This window comes from Myotis davidii, unplaced genomic scaffold (genome assembly GCF_000327345.1).
Source record: "Myotis davidii unplaced genomic scaffold, ASM32734v1 scaffold290, whole genome shotgun sequence".
Lineage (NCBI taxonomy): Eukaryota > Metazoa > Chordata > Mammalia > Chiroptera > Vespertilionidae > Myotis > Myotis davidii.
The window spans coordinates 336217-343279 of record NW_006285049.1 but is presented as its reverse complement, the minus strand read 5'-3'; the positions used below and the strand labels follow the sequence as shown (position 1 = coordinate 343279).

General features: G+C 42.2%; 1 protein-coding gene across 4 annotated transcripts in view; it reads right to left on the bottom strand.

Moving 5' to 3' along the window:
- The window catches only part of RACGAP1 (Rac GTPase activating protein 1), a 33749-nt gene extending 27040 nt beyond the window's left edge, over nucleotides 1-6709 (bottom strand). For 2 of the 4 annotated variants that reach the window (XM_006755448.1, XM_006755449.2), the window contains exon 1: nucleotides 6589-6703. The gene's annotated coding sequence lies outside the window, so the exon portion shown is untranslated. Of the gene's footprint in view, nucleotides 1-6588 lie in introns of all 4 variants that reach the window. The other 2 variants (XM_006755450.2, XM_015558567.1) reach the window with 2 other exon arrangements.
- Between the last annotated feature and the right edge of the window lie 354 nt (nucleotides 6710-7063).

The window sequence follows — 7063 nt, the reverse complement described above, 5'->3', positions numbered from 1 at the left end:
AGCTTCTATATTTGTTAAAATGTTTCAAACTGCAGGCTCAGAGGCCTGCAAGGCAGGTGGGGAACGTTGGTTTCCTCCGTCATTGAAGCAAGCAAGCCTCATGTTAGTTTCAAGCTGCTTGGCTGCCGGCCGCCATCTTGGCTGGCAGTTAATTTGCATATCTCACTGATTAGCCAATGGGAAGGGTAGCAGTCGTACGCCAATTACCATGTTTCTCTTTTATTAGATTGGATCCTCACATTTTCTCAAGTTCCTCTAGCCCATTATTCTTCTTTCCTATTTTTTTTATGCATATCACTTCCTAGAGCAAGGGTTTGGAGGAGGTACTCTCTTGAAAACACAACCTAATTCCTGAAAAGTCTAAGGACACAGAGAACCTACCTGGGGACATCTCCTCATCATGAGTAACTGTTATCTCATAAAACTACCTCAGTCTACACTGTTCTCCTAATACGATGCCTAGTGCCTAGGTACAGTGGTTGGCAAACCGCGGCTCGCAAGTCACATGCAGCTCTTTGGTCCCTTAAGTGAGGCTCTTCCACAAAATACCACATGCAGGCGCACACGTAGAATGCAATTGAAACTTCGTGGCCCAGGCACAGAAGTCGGTTTTCGGCCTGGGCGAGTCTATTTTGAAGAAGTGGTGTTAGAAGAAGTGGGGGGTGGTGGTCATTCGGGCAACGGGAGATGGAGACACTGGCGCAAGCTGGCCGGGGATAGCAGCGCGGGGGAGGCGCTCCCGATTCATGCACGAGCTGAGGATGGGAGAGTTGGAAGGGGTCGACCTCAGCGAACGTACCTCAATCAGACTGAGGACGTTTTTAGCAAAGGCCAGCTTAGGAGTTACCCTAATTAAGTTAATAACAATGTACCTACCTATATAGTTTAAGTTTAAAAAATCTGGCTCTCAAAAGAAATTTCAATAGTTGTACTGTTGATATTTGGCTCTGTTGACTAATGAGTTTGCCAACCACTGGCCTAGGAAATAGTTGTTTAACTGTACTTGCAGTGCTGTATTGTAAAACAGCAGAGGTAACCCTAACTCTGTCAGACCATCAAAGTCTCTAGATTTAGAATTTTAGTTTTACAAATAGTTTGATTATGAATTTTTCTCTATTCTTCTCTCTCAACACCAGACATTCCTTTAGTTCAATCCTCCAACCTCTCAAAAAATGTACCGAACTATTCCACTTTAATCATTACATCTCTACAGGCTACTCACTCATTTATCTCACCAGCCCTACCCTCTCTCCTAATGCCAACTCAGCTGCTCTCAATTTGCTTGGGATGCCCCAGATGCTGGGCTTGATTCTTAGATATTATTCAATCTTATCCCCTCATATACATAAAGTAAAAAAAAAGTTACATTACAGTAAGCTAAGATTATTGAAGAAAAAAATGTATAAATTTACTGTAGCCCCATGCTTATAAAGTCTACAGTAGTGTATAGTAATGTCCTAAGCCCTCACATTCACCCACTCACTGACTCACCCAGAGCAACTTCCAGTTTTGCGAGCTCCATTCATGATAAGTGCCCTATATGGGTGTACCATTTTTAACTTTTACACCACACTTTTACTGTAACTTTTCTGTTTAGATATACAAATATTTACCATTGTGTTACAACTGCCTACAGTATTCAATACAGTACCATGAGGTATAGGCTTGACTTTATTATCAATTACCCTATCCACTGACATACCCTATCCTACTGACTCCCAATTTGATTCCTTATTTTCATCATTCTCCCAGTCACTCAGTTCCAAATCTCAGAATCACCTAAAGTTAGTTCATTCATTATAAGTATAATCACCAAACCTGTGCATTCTTCTCTCATGTGTATTATAACCATCCCCTCATCACATGCTGGTCATCATCACTCACTTCACCTGATCTTTCCCCCACTGCTTTACTTAATTGGCAAGCAGACACATACACCTTGCACTTTAGCATGTATGTCCCGTCCCAGGTAAACTGTAAATTCGAGAACAGAAACCTTACATTTGGAACTATTGTACATACACTCAGTATTTAAAAATATTTGACAAAAGTCAGAGAACACACACACACACACATACATATACACCCAGTCATCTATTGTCAAAAGAATTTCCATTCTACGTGAACATCAACGTAGAACATCCATTCTAGTATAATATAGATTTTTTTTTTTAATGGTAAAAGGGGGCAGAGCAGAGCCCTGAAATAAAGTTGTAGTTCTTCAATTTACCAGTAGTATAACTTTGGGTGAGTCACTTAATTTCTGAGACATATCTATAAATAGGAACAATAATACTTGTCCTAGTTACCTCACAGATTATCAATTAATGTTGTTAAAAGTTTTATAATGTATAGCCCAGGCAGTGTGGCTCAATGGTTGAGCCTCAACCTATGAACCAGGAGGTCAGGGCACATGCCCAGGTTACAGGCTGGATCCCCAGTGGGAGGCCTGCAGTAGGCAGCTGATCAATGAGTCTCTTTCATTATTGATGTTTCTATCTGTTCTCCCTCTCCCTTTCTCTCTGAAATCAATAAAAAATAAATAAAAGTTGTAAAAATGTATAAATTGAATCTTATCATAAAAATACAGGGTATTATTATAGTACATATGAAATTTTTGTTTTTGCTTTCGTCTGACAGTTATTTACACTATAGAACAGTGATTACAAAATCATAGCTGGACCCCAGACCAAGAAGAATGGGGGATAGCAAAATCTGACCAGTTCTAGGCTCGTTTTTAAACAAGCTGTTCTAAATGAGGCTTATAGTGTACAAGAGTTTTTCCTCTAACATAGGTTTATTTAGGATAATAATAATAAAAAAAAAACAGCACTAGGAAAATCTAATTCTCTTTTCTTTAGACACTAGGGGACCATCATTCATTTTCACTAAGTTCTATAGAAGTGACTCTCAGGAATTAAAAACTTTTATAGAGGACTAAATATCTTTTTGCATCAGTTCTACGTAACTATGATATCGTAGCCAAATTGTAACTCGAAAAGTTAAAAATTACTCATCCTACTCAATGTCCGTTGAAAATGGCTTTAATTTTCCTCCCGGGTCACATTTTTACCCTTATGAGTACTTCTTTATTTCTCCCCTTTATTATGTAGTTCCATAGCTAGGAGATACACGAATGTGAAAGGAAACAAAAACAATGTCATATTGTAGTACATTGCTTTGCAGCTGTAAAACAGCTGTCACTTTTCACTACAGAGGCGGCTGCCTTTTGGGAAAGCTGAAATGATCCCTGTGTGGAGCAAGGAAATCAGTGTGTAGAGCACTTTAAGCAAAAAGGTGCTAGAAAATCTCAGCTGTTATTGATGAGAAGCCCCAGAGGTGGAGAAGTCATTGCTACAGATTCCCAGTCTGTGAGTATCCCTAAGGGAGCAATTGTGCATCACCGGGAAAGAGGCCCCGCTTGATGTGATTGCTTTGAGTCCCCAATTTAATTTCAATCACCCAGCCAAGAGACAGACATCGTCTGTCCTTCAGAATAACAGACTACTACAGATCTTTACTGCAGCGTATCCTGGGGAAAGGCTCTATCCTCTTCTTCCTCCCCCTACAAATAACAGTATTAAGAGACCTATACATCATGTGTTGTAGATGCATCAAGGGTGTTAAATATTGTAAGACAAAGCAATGGAAGATTGCCTGAATTTTTCAGGAAGAGTTTTAATGAAAAACATTCTCACAAACATTACTAAATCTGGAGATCCCAAATATATGTTCTCTGCTGCCAAGGAAAACCATTCCCCCAGAGTCTCAATACTATAGAATCCTTTTATATGAAAGCATTTCTTTTCCCCAAATATCCAGTTTCTGCTTCACCATATCAAAAGCCTCTATACAGCCCGGCCCGTGTTGCTCAGTGGTTGAGTGTCAACCTGGTTCATAACCAGGAGGTCACGGTTCGATTCCCAGTCAGGGCACATGCCCAGGTTGCAGGCTCGATCCCCAGTAGGGGGCCTGCAGGAGGCAGCCCATCAATGATTTTCTCTCATCACTGATATTTCTCTCTCTCTCTCCCCCCTTTCCTCTCTGAAATCAATTTAAAAAAATATTTTCAAAAAACCTCTATACAACTGGCAGGCAGAAGGAATATCTTGAAAACAAATGTTTTTATGAGCAAATCAATTGCACCAAGAGTAAATAGACCATCCTCGGGCCAACATGAATGAAAACCAAAGAAAGGGACGAGCTGAATTATTTTTCAGAAAATTATTACCAGTTCAATATATTAAGTTCTCCTTTTTTTCTTCTGTGAATTCCCTTTATGAAGTGCTCCATTCTTCAACATCTAGTATAAGTCTTATCAATCCACCAAAGCATTCCCTAACCATTTCAGTCCAAAATGATCTCTTCTTTATCTACAATATTTATTTAGCAAATATAAAACTCTGCCTCATATTGTTAATTTTCTATATTCAAAAAATTTAACTTTTAATAGTGAAACTAAAGCCTCACCACCCTAAATAACTATATGTACCTCCTTATCTAATCTTTGCCCATTATGCTCAAATTTATTTCATAAAAATTACAATCACAGATTGTACATAATTTTGTGTTTTGCTTTTTTTCTATCATGTTCCAAAAAGTTGATGAACAATTATTTGTTTAGCCGTTCTCTTCTTTGGACATTTAGGTAATTTCCAGTTTTCAGTTACATCTGCCTGGAACTTCTTGCAGTCACTCCCTTACCTCCTTCAAGTGTTTATTCAAACATCATTTTCTCAGTGAGGTCTTTCCTAGCCACCCTATTTTATTCCTCACCCAAAAATATGTTTTCTTAACTGATTTTTTTAAAAATATGTTTTTTATTGATTTCAGAGAGAGGAAGGGAGAGAGAGAATCATCAATGATAAGTGAGAATTATTGACCGGCTGCCTCCTGCATCCCCCCTACTGGGGATCGCCTGCATCCTGGCATGTGCCCTGCCCAGGAATCTGACGGTGAGTTCCTGTTTCATAGGCCAACACTCAGTTAAGCAGCTGGGCTTAATTGATTTTGATCGGTTGCCTCCTGTATGCACAACTAGGGATGGAACCCGAAATCTAGGTAGGTGCCCTGACCGGATTCAAGCCCACAACCTTCTGGTGTTTGGTCGACACTCCAACCAATTAAACCACACGGTCAGGGCTAGCCACCCTATTTTAAACTGCAGGCTTTTACACTCCAACACTTTTCTGCTTTATTTTGCTCCAAAGCACTTACCTCCATCTTACAACATACATATTAACTTATTTATCTGGTTTATTGTCTGTCTCCCCAATAGTTTAAGTTCCAAGAAAGCAGAGATTTTTGTCTGTTTTGTTCATGGCAGAGCTCCTGGTGTCCAGAACAGTACCTGACACTTGGCAAATGATTAATAAATATTCATTGAAGGAATGACTTGACTATCCCATGGACAGTGCTTTTCTCCAGGTGGCCCTGTTGCTTAGATTTCCAAGGATGGGATTACTATAACAGAGTAAAAACCTCTTGTGGCTCTTAATAATGTTGCCAAAATGTTTTCTTAAAGGGCTGTACCAATTAATGTGCCCACATCACCTTCAACAGTGTACCAGCCTACTAGATCCACCACTCAGTTATCTGTTTAGGTTCTATCATCCCCAAGTAAACTGCAAGCCCTTTAAAACCAAGTAAGATTGTCTTGTACTTATAGTTTGCACTTCATATTGTTGAATGATTAAGCTATGGGAAAGGCGCCTTCTCAGTAAAGATGATAATGACATTTCTTTAAAAAAAAAAAAAGTGTTATCTTCCCACCCACCCCACCTTCCGCCTACGAATGAAATCCTATAAAGCAGTGGTTCTCAACCTTCCTAATGCCGCGACCCTTTAATACAGTTCCTCATGTGGTGATGACCCCCAACCAAACAATTATTTTCGTTGCTACTTCATAACTATAATTTTGCTACTGTTATGAATCGTAATGTAAACATCTGATATGCAGGATGTATTTTCATTGTTACAAATTGAACATAATTAAAGCATAGTGATTAATCACAAAAACAATATGTAACTATATATGTGTTTTCCGATGGTCTTAGGCGACCCCTGTGAAAGGGTCCTTCGACTCCCAGAGGGGTCGCGACCCACAGGTTGAGAACCGCTGCTCTAGAGAGACACGCACGGCCTCGTGGTTACTGAGCCTAAGAAGCAGGGTGGGCAGGGCCGGCAGTCACTGCGCAGCCGGCTCACCTAGACTGCCCTCGGGAATGCTTTCCCCGCTCAGCGCCGCGGCCTCCCACACACCAGGGTCTCTCCCTCGGAAAGGATGGGGGTGCCACCCCCAAAACTCCAAAACTCTTATCTAGGGGGCAGCCAGACCCTCGAGGTGGCTCTTGCCTGGTTCAAGCCACCACCTGGACAAAAAGACGCCTCGGCTGTCTACAGACAGCGGCGCAGGAGCGAAGTCTACCCCGCCTCCCAGCCGCCACCCCGTCAGGCCGCTCCGGCTCCCGCCCGGCCGGAGTCCCAGTGCAGGGGCTGTGGGTGCGCCCTCTCACCGGCTCCGGCGGGGGCCACGGCTCGCCACTCCCGACGCCCTACCTCCTACCGCAAATCCAGCGCCACACCGACCTCTCCTCGAAGCTCCAGAGCCCACCTGGCCGGGTCTCTGGGCCCCACCTGGGTCGCCTTCCGCTTCCCTCTGTGCCGCAACCAACGGCAGAGAAGCTCCGCGCCGCCGGCTCTAGTTTGAAATCCCCCACCAACCAATCACAGAGAAATTTATTCCTCCCGCGCTGGCCCTCTACGCTGCGACGCATGCGCAGCAGGGCCGCGGAGGGGCGGGGACAGATTTAAGCATGCGCATTCTCATAGAGAGAAGCCAACGGCAGCCATTTTTACTAAGGTCAACAGTTTTAGTTATCTCCCTTCTGCACCCCTTGTCCCGCTCTCCCCTTCCCCCACCCAAGCCTCTCCTGAAGCCATTTAGGACACCATATTGACTAAGGGCAAGTGATAATTATTGAGTACAAACTTTTTAAAATATTTGTTATTAATTTCAGAGAGGAAGGGAAAAGCAGAGAGCAACAGAAACATCAATGATGAG